Source organism: Rutidosis leptorrhynchoides, chromosome 2 (assembly GCF_046630445.1).
Source record: "Rutidosis leptorrhynchoides isolate AG116_Rl617_1_P2 chromosome 2, CSIRO_AGI_Rlap_v1, whole genome shotgun sequence".
In the NCBI taxonomy this organism is placed as follows: domain Eukaryota; kingdom Viridiplantae; phylum Streptophyta; class Magnoliopsida; order Asterales; family Asteraceae; genus Rutidosis; species Rutidosis leptorrhynchoides.
The window spans coordinates 131,492,335-131,502,961 of NC_092334.1; positions in this window are offsets into that span (position 1 = coordinate 131,492,335).

Genomic DNA, 10,627 nt, shown 5'->3' on the forward strand with positions numbered 1-10,627 from the left:
AGGGAAATTAAACTATTTTTCTAATAACTGTTTTTTAGATACTATACAACGATATTTAAACTATGGTTTATGAGAAAATGAGATAAAACTTGACAGGGTGTTGTTTACAAATGATTGAAATTTGACATGGTAGTGTCAACAAACTTTTGAAACGAGAAACGGTGTTGTCTAAAAACTTTGACATTAAACTTTGGTGGTCTTTCACTAGTAAACATTTTCGAAATGTTATTTCTTAAACATACTGTATTGTTTACCTTAAACTTGTAGATTCACTCAACATTATTGTTGACCCGTTTTGCGTGTTTTATTCTCAGGTATTAATTGCTTCCGCTGTAGAATATTGCTGTTATGTAGAAGTCAAGCCAAGCACTGGGACCAGAGTTAACATTTTGTTAAAGGGATTTGACAGGGTGTTACATTGGGTATCAGAGCTTTGGCTATAGGGAACTAGGATACATTAGTGTGTCTAACCGTAGGGCGCATTAGTGAAGTCTAGTCTATAGCTGTGTGTCTAGGATGACTTTTATACACCATACCTGCACTATTTGCTTCACAATGCTACATGTAGGGCTACACATTACACCACATACATATATGCCTTATACCATACAACATGGACTTGGACTAAATATACTATATCACGAAACACATACGTACACACGAAGCCAGATTTAACTAAATTAAGTTGACTATGCTATCTTGAACTTATGGAGTGATGTCGAATGGATATATGAGATAGCGTAATGTAATGACCGGGATTACATTACGGTAACTCATATAGAAGTTCTGACATCGTGAAATAAGGAATTGGGGCCGAGTCAAGTAGGTTACCTGGATAGACAACGTTTAAAACACAAACTGTATAACTCCGAATGTGAGAAGAAACTTACCATGTGCAAATTAATCGGTAATATAGCTTGTAAGTAACTTGTGATCTTGACCCAACTCATCACTACTCGACACTGTCTTTCACCACCAATCACTACTTGTCACTACTAAGACACTACTCGAACACACTCGTCATCTCATACCACTACTCAGTACCGTTTATCACTGATAACTACTACTAAACGCCGCCTCTCACTGCTAGTCACGACTGATCACTGCTTCTCACTGCTTGTCATTACTAAATACTACTTACTACTACCCCTTGCTACTTGCTACCACTCAATACTACTCATTACTGCTTACCACTACTAAGTAATACTCGACACTACCAACACCTCCGCGTTTTACTACTTTCTAATGTGCATCACAACTCATTTCTGATACGTCTTTAGAGGAGGAATTCCTGATAACCGCCCGCACAATACGTAGTAGATATTGTCCACTCGATTACCAACTTACCTATCATTCAGCCATCCGCCGTCCATGATTTTGTCTTCCAACACGAGCTCACTGACTGAAGACCATTATGCCTTATTGGGTGCATTAGAGTACATGTGCATATACTTATGATGTGAGCATGCTATCTAACAACTTATACATCACTGCTATCATCACTGCTTATCACAACCCATCGCTACTTATCGCTAACGCCACCACTCATTGCTACTAGTAATACTACCCGTTACCATATCCCTCATCATTTTGTTCCAACATACTATTCTTAAGCGACAATCATTTTCATTATACCCACAAACATTACCAACCAACTTTGAACACATCGACGCGAACTACACATCAACTGTTTTCCCGCGAGACACACATGCCTGGGAGATTTTACGAACCCTTTTCGATTAAATATCAATTTTGTTTAAGTTGCCATTACACCTTGTTCATTTTTGTTTTCCATGAAATTCGTCACGTCCTCACTCATCAACCATAATGTTTATATATGCTGTCAACACCGGTGCTGAGAGAAGCCTTACGCTAGAGAAGTTTGGTCACAACGTTTATAACCCTGTACCTTCCTTAGACAACGTGCACTCTAGAGAACTATTAAACTAGGAAGTTTTAACCTCGTGGATGAAACAAACTGGTTATCTGAAGATACAACTGAGGCAGCTATGACTCGAGGGCTATTCGAATTCCTTCCACCGACGGTAATGGTGTACGGAGAAGAGATCAGTACACCCGTCAAGTTACACTAATTACTAGAAGGTCCAGAAGTATGTAAAAAAGGGATGTAACGCGTTCTTGGCTCATGTAAGCCAAATTGTACCAGAAGAAAGGAGACCCGAAGACGTTCCTATAGTTAAGGAATTTCTTGAAGTTTTTCTGGAGGAATTACCTGGTCTCCCACCACATCGAGGAATTGAGTTTCAGATAGACTTAGTGCCAGGAGCGGCACCGGTGGCTCGCGCACCGTACAGACTTGCACCCCCAGAACTTCAAGAGTTGTCTAGTCAATTGCAAGAGTTATTAGACAAGGGATTTATTAGACCGAGTTCTTCACCTTGGGGAGCTCCGGTCCTGTTTGTTAAGAAGAAGGATGGGTCGATGAGATTGTGTATCGACTACCGAGGATTGATGACTTATTTGATCAGCTACAAGGATCCAGTTATTATTTGAAGATTGATTTGAGATCCGGGTATCACCAATTGAGAGTCAAAGAAGCTGATGTCCTGAAGACAGCATTTAGAACACGTTATGGACATTATGAGTTTACAGTGATGTCGTTTGGTTTGACGAACGCACCAGCAGTGTTCATGGACCTCATGAACCGTGTGTGTAAGCCATACCTAGATAAATTCGTCATTATGTTCATTGATGATATATTGGTGTACTCCAAGAACAGAGAAGAGCACGAGCAGCATCTACGTTCGATATTGACTATGCTTAGAGAAGAGCAGTTGTATGCAAAATTCTCTAAGTGTGACTTTTGGTTACCAGAGGTACAATTTCTTGGCCATGTTGTAGGGGCCAATGGAATACAGGTCGATTCAGCAAAGATTGAGTCGGTTAAGAATTGGGAAACTCCAAAGATGCCAACGCAGATTAGGAAATTTTTGGGTCTAGCGGGTTACTACCGGAGATTCATCAAAGGATTCTCTAAGATAGCCCGACCATTAACCGCGTTGACTCATAAGGGCAAGAAGTATGAGTGGTCAGAACCGCAAGAGTCTGCATTTCAGCTGTTGAAAGAGAAGTTAACAACTGCACCAGTATTGTCTCTACCTGAGGGAAGTGAAGATTTTGTTGTTTATTGTGATGCCTCACGTCAAGGAATGGGTTGCATGCTTATGCAACAAAACAAGGTTATTGCTTGTGGATCGCGTCAGTTAAAGATTCACGAGCAGAAATACACTATGCACGACCTTGAGTTAGGATCTGTTGTCTTTGCACTTAAGATGTGGAGACACTACCTGTTTGGAACCAAGTTCACTATCTTCACTGACCATAAGAGTTTACAGCACATATTCGATCAGAAGCAGCTCAACATGAGACGGTGACGTTGGATGGAACTACTTAACGATTATAACCGCGAACTTCAATACCATCCGGGCAAGGCGAATGTTGTGGCAGATGCTTTAAGTAGAAAAGAGCGAAATAGACCTCTTAGGGTTAAGGCTCTCAACATAGTTGTTCGTACGAATCTCACATTACAAGTCTTCGAAGCACAACAAGAAGCCATGAAACAAGAGGATGTTGATGTTGAATTTCTCAAAGGGATGGATAAGAAGTTTGACGTCAAGGAGGACGAAACACGGTACTTTGCTAACCGGATTTGGGTACCAAAGTTTGGTGGATTTAGAGAACTAGTGTTGGAGGAAGCACACAAGTCGAGATACTCAATTCATCTGGGATCAGATAAGATGTACCAGGATTTGAAGGCGTTGTATTGGTGGTCAAATTTGAAAGCTGACATTGCTACTTATGTCGGGAAGTGCTTGACTTACGCTAAAGTCAAGGCTGAACATTAGAAGCCATCAGGATTATTAACTCAACCAGAGATTCCCCAGTGGAAGTGGGAAGGTATTTCCATGGACTTCATTACAAAACTGCCGAGAACGGCGGGAGGTCACGATACTATTTGGGTTATCGTGGATCGTCTCACTAAGTCCACACACTTCTTACTGATAAGAGAAACTGATAAAATGAAGAAGTTGGCTCAGATCTACATTAAGGAAGTCGTCTCTAGGCATGGAGTGCCTATATCCATTATATCAGACTGCGACAACAGATTTACTTCCAGGTTTTGGCAATCATTACAGAAAGCAATGGGGACCCGTCTAGATATGAGTACAGCATATCACCCCAGACGGATGGCCAGAGCGAACGAACTATTCAGACTTTTGAGGAAATGTTGAGAGCGTGTGTCATTGATTTTGGAAATGGATGGGATAAGTATTTACCACTAGCTGAGTTCTCATGCAATAACAGCTACCATGCGAGCATCAAAGATACACCTTTCGAAGCGTTGTATGGAAGGAAGTGTAGATCTCCCGTTTGTTGGAGCGAGTTGGGAGATAGTCAGTTGACAGGCCCTGAGATTATTCAGGAGACAACTGAGAAAGTTCTACAGATTCAGGAACGATTGAGAATGGCTCGAAGTCGTCAAAAGAGTTATGTCAATGTTAGACGAAAGGACATAGAGTTCCAAGTTGGTGACAAAGTTATGCTTAAGGTATCACCTTGGAAGGGTGTCGTACGATTTGGGAAAAGAGGAAAACTGAGTCCTAGATATGTTGGACCATTAGAGATAACTGAGAGAGTTGGACCGGTAGCTTACAGATTGGAACTACCACAAGCACTCAGCGGTATTCATGACATTTTTCATGTGTCCAATCTAAAGAAGTGCCTAGCCGAAGATAATTTTATTATTCCTTTAGAGGAACTGCGTATCGATAACAAACTTCATTTCATTAAGGAACCTGTCGAAATTTTGGGCCGTGAGGTCAAGCAATTGAAGCAAAGCAGAATCCCTATCGTTAAAGTTCGGTGGAACGCGAGGAGAGGACCAGAGTTCACGTGGGAGCGTGAAGATCAGATGAGACTGAAGTATCCACAACTGTTTTCCTGGGAAACTACTTCAGCGGATGTTCACTAAAATTTCGGGACGAAATTTTCAATAACAGGTGGGTAATGTAACAACCCTGATTTTTCCGTTACTTCCGTTAACCTTCCGTTAGTTTATTTAACGGCAATTATTTAGCTATTATGCGTTTACGTGTATTAAATGCGTACTTGATCTTCGGAGGGTTTTAATAATTGATATGGGTTGATATTAATTCAAATAAATATTTCGAATAATGAAATACGATAAAAACGATACGATTTTGATAATAGCTTTTTGAGCAACGAAACGCTCGGGTTTATTTTAATAATTAAATTTATTAATTATTAATTTTTTGAAATATTTAATTTATTGGGTTTTTAATAAATTAACGTTTGGTTGCGTTTAACAATCGGTTTAGCGTTTCGGGCCTTCGGTACGTTTAAACGGCACTTGAAATGAACCACACTTTATGATCAAGCAAGCCAAAACATAATATAAATCAATTTTAATAAATATACTATATAATTATTATGTTTTAAACATACTTTCAATTTATTAGAATTTATATAGATTAAAACGCGAGAAATTGACGTTTAACGTTCCGGTTTACGTTTTCGACTGACGACACTTCAAGGCTCTTAACCGGATCCCATAGGAAGTCATCTAGAATCATTTTAGAGTCCATTAACTTCTATTTGGACCCTCTTGGCCAAAATTCTTCACCCGCCATGGTCCATATGTTATTTTCGTGGACCGTTAATGTTAAAACCCAACTAGTTAAGCCCTTTAAGCCTTTTAATCCCTAAATAATTATAACAAAAGAAGGGGAATGACTTGTAGATGCTCCCATTCGTGATTTGTAGCCCCATATTCATCATCTAGGTCGCCATCTTCATCTCGTTCAATCCCCATCAATTGCTTGCTCGTTTGCTTAATCGTTTATGTATTCGTGATCCTCTCGTTCTTCTCTACACGTATCTACTTGCAATTTGTTATTTGAAGGTATAAAACCACTAACCGTAATCTTATTAGATCTGATTTTAATCAATTACATAGAGTACAAGAGTCTAGTGCTCAATTGATTGCGATTAAAGTTGTTGTTAGTTGTTAATTTGCTCGATTGTTGTCTTTGTTATGAAAACCGAATTTGATTGTTATGAATCTGATTATATGAGTTTATGTACTGATCATATAATGTATTTAGATGGATAGATCTCGAAAAATTAATAAATTTGGACTTTGGATTTGCATGATTTCGTTACCGGATGCTTAAGTTATGATTAATCGAAGTTTCGTTAGGGTTTCACATGTAATCCGGATTTTAGGAGTTGCATGCTTTGTGTTTTAGTTTATATAAAGTGTACTACTGTATTCCTTGTGAAAAGTTATGCAATTTAGACTAAATATTTGCATCGAAAGGTTATGTAATGCTCCCGATATGATAAAACGAAGTTTTGATTTGTAAAGTATGCTGAATCTGTTTTTAAGTTTACATAAAAATTTCTAGAACAAATTAGGAATTGATTTAGACTTTGGACTTCTGGAATATGTTATTCTAAGTGTTCCTTGACATGTTTCATTTGTATACGAAATTGCGAGAACGTGATTTGCCATGAGTTATATGCTTATCTTTGTGATGTGTTCGATTGATGTTAAAAAACTGGAGAGTCTGTAATGTTTTGCAAAACTGTACGAATTGGCTAAAGCAATGCTTCTGATTATTTTATCACTAAAATCTTCAGATATTTCGAGATGACACCAATTGGCCGAAATCAAAATCTATTTTCTATATTTAATGAAAAATATTTAAAAACTGACGAGAGAGCAGAAATTTATGTAACGAACCTGAACTTGATCCTTTCTGATTCCTGACTTTTAATTATCGTATGAGACCCTGGATAGAATTTTTGGAATTGATTTTAAGTCTATTTGTGATCTGGATTTTTCCATGTTTATGTGAATTTTGTACTATGAGATAATTTGCTAAGTATGCTACGTGTTGATGGATTTGGTGCACAACGATAAACTGAAATTGTGAAAATGATCATTCATGACCTAAAACGTATTGTATGACTTAGGTTTGACATGTTGACTAATATTTGACATGAATCTACTGATGTTGACTTTAGTTGACTACTTTCACCAAGTTTGACATTCGGTTTGACTTCGATTGACTTTGTTGGACTTGCATGATATAGTTGACTTTTACTTTAAAACGCGTCGAGTCGAGCAATAAGACAACGTACACTATGAAACCACACTTATATAAGATACATATATTGACCAACCTACATACTTATACTTAGGTTACATTACTCGGGTCTAAACCGTACTAGTCATTTGTCTTTCATTCCGAGCTTATTCAAAGGTGAGTCTACAGTCCTGCTTTTTACATGTTTTCAGGGATGAGAATACACGCTGTTATATTTACATTTTCAATTACTTTTATATTGACATGAGTACTACACATATGCATACTGAGTTTGTACACAAAGCCTCTAGCTTGAATACTTTTAATACCATCGGTGTAAGCACAATTTAGATGGACGGATCCGTTAGGTTGACAACCTCACCCACTATAAAAGCAGTGGTGCATTTATTTTGAACATTAGATACACTCGTACAGGTGTATAACATTTTAGGAGGTAAAGGCAGGTATAGTGGCATCTATACTCGGGTTAATGCTAGTATTCAGGTGCTCGGTGTATGCAGTGATAGAATCTCGTGGGCAGGGAAATTAAACTATTTTTCTGATAACTGTTTTTCAGATACTATACAACGATATTTAAACTATGGTTTATGAGCAAATGAGATAAAACTTGACAGGGTATTGTTTACAAATGATTGAAATTTGACATGGTAGTGTCAACAAACTTTTGAAACGAGAAACGGTGTTGTCTAAAAACTTTAACATTAAACTTTGGTGGACTTTCACTAGTTAACGTTTTCGAAATGTTATTTCTTAAACATACTATATTGTTTACCTTAAACCTATAGATTCACTCAACATTATTGTTGACCCGTTTTGCGTGTTTTATTCTCAGGTATTAATTGCTTCCGCTGTAGAATATTGCTGTTACGTAGAAGTCAAGCCAAGCACTGGGACCAGAGTTAACATTCCGTTAAAGGGATTTGATGGGGTGTTACAAATGATGATGGTGATGTTCTACGACGAATGTGATGAAAGGAAGATGATGATGAATGATAACGATGATGATGTTTAACGAAGATAATGATGATGTTTAACGAAGATAATGATGATGACAAAGGAAGAATACATGATGATTATTTGGTGATGATTAAATGATCGAAGATGAGGCTTCTGTGATGTAACAGCGACGATGATAATGAATTAGGAAAGAAACAAGATGATGAATGATGTCGACTTATTGTTGAAGAAGGAGATGTACACAGGAAATGGTTTATAGGATTTAGGTTGCGTATTAAAATAGAAAAGAGGAAACGGAGGAGCGGTTTGGGTGTGTGGGTGTTTAACGATTGGTCTTGAGTTCGAATCTTGGCTATTACAGTTTATTATTTTTTTTTCATCAAATAATTGCACCAGGCTAAGTGTTGGGCCGAGTAATTGTTAATTGGGCCTGGTTCAGTTTTTTAAATTGGGCCGAAGATATTAAGATAGATGAAGAAAACAGAAAAACAGATTTAAAGAAGTCATGCATCACTTAAAAGAGAAATCTAACAAGCGGTTTAATGGTTTTGAGTGTGTGTGTGGTTAACGAGAGGTCGCGAGTTCGAGTCCGGTCTGTGTCATATTCTTTTTGGAAAAGCTTTTAAAGGTAGAACACTCATTATTTTTATTACTACTACTACTACTACTACTACTACTACTACTACTACTACTACTACTACTACTACTACTACTACTACTACTACTACTACTACTATTATTATTATTATTATTATTACAATTATTATATATTATTAACATCATTGATATTATTGTTGTTATCATTATTGTATATACATATATATATATATATATATATATATATATATATATATATATATATATATATATATATATATATATATATATATATATATATTATTTTTATAAATATCATTTAGTAAAAGTATTATTATTATTATTATTATTATTATTATTATTATTATTATTATTATTATTATTATTATTATTATTATTAGTATTATTATTATTATTATTATTATTATTATTATTATTATTATTATTATTATTATTATTATTATTATTATTATTATTATTATTATTATTATTATTATTATTATTATTATTATTATTATTGTTATTATTATTGTTGTTGTTATTGTTATTATTATTAGTGTTATAACTATTATTATTACTAATACAAGTATTAAGTATCATTTATTATTATTAATATTATTAAGTATTAAGTATTATTATCTTTATTATCATTTTTACTAATAGTATCATTATTATTATTTTAACAACTATAGTATTATTAAAAGAATCATTTTTAGTAAGAATATCATTATTATTTTTATTAGTATCATAAGTAGTTGTATTATTATCATTATATGTAAATACAACTTTTATTACTATTATTGATATTATGTTACCAAGTAAACATATTTGTATATAAAAATATACTCTTAGTAATATTACATATAAGTATGTATTAATCATATTAACATTTTTATATAAAAATTCATATATAACCAATTAAGTATTTTTAATATAATACTAACCAAATATATTAATAAAACTATATAAATATTGGTAATTATAAATGTATATACACAAATTATATATATATATATATATATATATATATATATATATATATATATATATATATATATATATATATATATATATATATATATATATATATATATATATATATATATATATATATATATATATATATAATATATAAAATAAGTTATACTAATTGAAATTGTTCAATTACGATTATATACATTAATATATATATAAATGATATAGGTTCGTGAATTCGAGGCCAACCCTACACTTGTTCAATGCCGTCATATGTATTTTTACTACAAAATACAATATTGTGAGTTTCATTTGCTCCCTTTTTAAATGCTTTTGCAATATATATTTTGGGGATTGAGAATACATGCGCTGTTTTTATAAATGTTTTACGAAATAGACACAAGTAATCGAAACTACATTATATGGTTGAATGATCGAAATCGAATATGCCCCTTTTAGTCTGGTAATCTAAGAATTAGGGAACAGACACCCTAATTGACGCGAATCCTAAAGATAGATCTATCGGTCCCAACAAGCCCCATCCAAAGTACCGGATGCTTTAGTACTTCGAGATTATTATTATTATACAGACGAGAGGTTCTGTTTGGGGATATTCTATGCATTAAAGTTAAGTCGGTTATCAAGCGTTCACCATATGAATGATTTTTAATTCGCGGGTTACGCGTATTATTTTGTAATCGGGTTACGTGTACATTTAAATATATGAAATCTTGTGGTCTATTAAAATTATGGAAATGATCGATTATGATAAACTAATGAACTCACCAACCTTTTGGTTGACACTTTAAAGCATGTTTATTCTCAGGATTGAAAGAAATCTTTCGCTGTGCATTTGCTCAATTTAAAGATATTACTTGGAGTCATTCATGGCATATTTCAAAGGACGTTGCATTCCAGTCGTTGAGTTCAGTAAAGATTATGAT